This window comes from Octodon degus, unplaced genomic scaffold (genome assembly GCF_000260255.1).
Source record: "Octodon degus isolate 3935 unplaced genomic scaffold, OctDeg1.0 scaffold00016, whole genome shotgun sequence".
In the NCBI taxonomy this organism is placed as follows: Eukaryota; Metazoa; Chordata; class Mammalia; order Rodentia; family Octodontidae; genus Octodon; species Octodon degus.
Window position 1 is genome coordinate 7705719 of NW_004524592.1, and position 2915 is coordinate 7708633.

General features: G+C 34.5%; 1 pseudogene; it reads right to left on the bottom strand.

The window, feature by feature from the left end:
- Positions 1-899: 899 nt before the first annotated feature.
- Positions 900-2915, bottom strand: part of LOC101579902 — a 137875-nt pseudogene continuing 135859 nt past the window's right edge.

The following is a 2915-nucleotide window of genomic DNA, read 5'->3' on the forward strand; positions in this document are numbered from 1 at the left end:
TTTTTTTTGTTTGCTTGACCTATCTTTTTGGGATAAAGTTGTGTTAAGTTCTCCTGTTAAGATTGTGGTATTGGATATTAGATTTTTCATGTCCATTAAGATTTGTCTTTTATAGTTGGGTGCTCCTGCGTTTTGTGCAGGCATATTTATTAGTGTTACCTCTTCCTCTTGAATTTTTCCCCTAACCAGTATATAGCGGCCTTCTTTATTTTGTTTGATCATTCTTGGTTTGAAGTTGAGTCTGTTTGAGAACAGGATTGCTACCCTTGCCTTTTTCCTGATGTACTGGGGTGTGTAGTTTTGTTTTCCATCCTTTGACTTTCAGCCTATGAATGTCTATGAGTTAAGTGTGTTTCTTGTATACAGCATATTGTTGTGTTTCATTTCCTAATCCACTATGTCAGTCTATTTCTTTTAATTGGTGAATTTAGTCCATTTACATTGATGATTGTAATTGAGATTTATTAACTTATGTTTGACACCTTATTTATCTATTGTTTACTCCTTTTTCCCCTGTTTAATTGTTTGCCCTATATAATTGTTCCTTGTCTTCTCCTTCATGGAGTTCTGATCATTCTGTTCCCTCTCTATAACATCTTTTAGTAGTTTGTGTAGTGTGGGCCTTGTGGTCATGAAATTCTTTAGTTGTTCTTTGTCATGGAAGTATTTCACTTCTCCATCAAACTTGGGAGTTTTTCAGTGTATAGTTGTCTAGTGAGCTTTATCCTTTAAAAATAGATGCATACAGTGATTACATTCATCTCAGGAAGTTGTACTTTTACATCACAAAACTTGATTCTTCTTTGTTCCTCATTCTTTGACCCTCCCTTTAACAATTCTTCCCCTTCCTTATTTACAGAAGCTTTGTTTTCATTTTTCCTCCTTTTCATTATACATTGTTAAGTTCTAGGAAGACAAAAAGAGAAAAAGTTAATGCAGAGAATGTTCTGATATCCTTGTGTATGGGAATAAAGGCCTGAGTAGAAGCAGTTGACTCACTGAAACATGCCTTGGTGAAGGTGTTAAATTGTTTATGAGAATGTGAGGTTATAAGACAGTGAAAGAGATATTCTCAGTGTTCCCTAGAAATACTGCCATGGTCTTGCTGTCAGAGAAAGAAGCATGTTGGCATTCTTCCCTCTTTTCTGTTCTTTCCCTCTTATTTCCTTGCAGACAACTTATGCTAGCAAGATTCTACTTTTTGTTTGTAAATGATTTAATTTTGAGTTTTTTACTAAATTCAATTTATAACCATTCTTATATGGACTCTACTTTTTACTTTACTTTTGTTTAACCCATTTCTCAAACATTTTTCTTTCTGTAATATTTAGATGTCTCAGATATTTCAGTTTTGTATTTCACACCCATTGTTTAATTAAATGCTTTGCTGTCTAGCTCTTCTGTTTCTAAGATTGTAAGTATTCACCTGTTAGATGCTTGATATTTCCCACCACTCTTGGCTGCTTTACTCTGATGTGATTGGTCTTTTTAAGTACTTGGTCTTTGTGTCTATTTCTTTTGATTTATAGTCAAATTCATGCAACACACCCAAGGCACTTGCTTATCTCTTTTCTTATTTCTAAAACACATATTTGACTTGTTCTTACAGTTACATCTCTCTGCAAAAATACCTACCTGCTTTTGCAACTGTTCATTTCTCTTAAAAATCTTTAACATTGGAATCAAAATTATTTAAATATTTTTCAGAGAGTTCCAGTTCTGATCTGTATCTTTCCTGATAAATTTTCCCTTGGTAATATCTTTTCTTACATTTTTATGTGCCGAAAAGAACAATGGTGTTAAATGATTGAGGTTTCTCCAGGAAAAGAACATGGCTTTCCTATTTATTTTATTCAAAAATATTTTATTTATTTACTTCTGGAACAGGGTCTCACTATGTAGTTTAGGCTGGCCTTGGTCTCAGTGTATAGTCCAGACTGTCCTTGATTGCACGGATAGCCTCCTGTGTGAGCCTCCTGAGGGTTGTGATTAGAGCAATGTGACACCATGACCAACTAGCCCAGGCAATTGCAAGAACATGACTTTCTGCAATGCATTCATTACATTAATTTAGTGGTACTGTTGGAAGCATCATTTCATTATTCTTATTCTTTGTTCATAAGTGACAAGTTTCTCTAAAAACAAAATGTTTAGGGTGGGATATGATATTCTAGAGAGTGTTTCTCTAGTATGTTTCACCCTCAGTTTCAGTTCTTTCCCATGCTCTGTGCCTCAGAGCATATGTGTCTTTTGCCACTTACCAAGAGTGTTCAATTATTCCTCGTACTCAAAAGCATGTTAGTATCTTGAAACAGAGATGTGGTAGTCTCTCCTGTTGTTATTTATCCGTATTCCTAGGTAGACGATATGTACATGGGTAAAAGAAATATATTTCTCCAACTATAGTTCAGAGCCCAGGACATATCACTACATTTTCTTTATGATAGCAGTTTACAACATCCCTTCCCTTCCAGTGGGTTATACATGCTGATAATTTCATTTGTCAAAACTGGGAGTTACTATTTACTTCTAGTGGATAGAAAACAAATATCCTAACATAGTCACCATGAAAATATTACTCATTCTCAAAAGGACCATCATGCCAAAGTTGAGACATTTTATTTGGAGGTGGAGAGAAGTTTATATTTGTCTTTTGCTTGTTCTTTTCTCCTAATTGCAGTGTTTTCTCTAGTTCTATAATGGTCATAGTTCTATTACAGTTACTTTGATTTTACTTTTTGAACTTCTTCACCATATATTAAGGCTTTTGTTTTTTCTAAAGGAAACTGAAGAAGATATAACCACTCTCAGTAGCCCAATAACAGCCAATGAAATAGGAGATGTAATTAAAAACCTACCGGCAAAGAAAAGTCCAGGTCCGGATGGATTCACGGCTGAATTCTACGAGACATTTA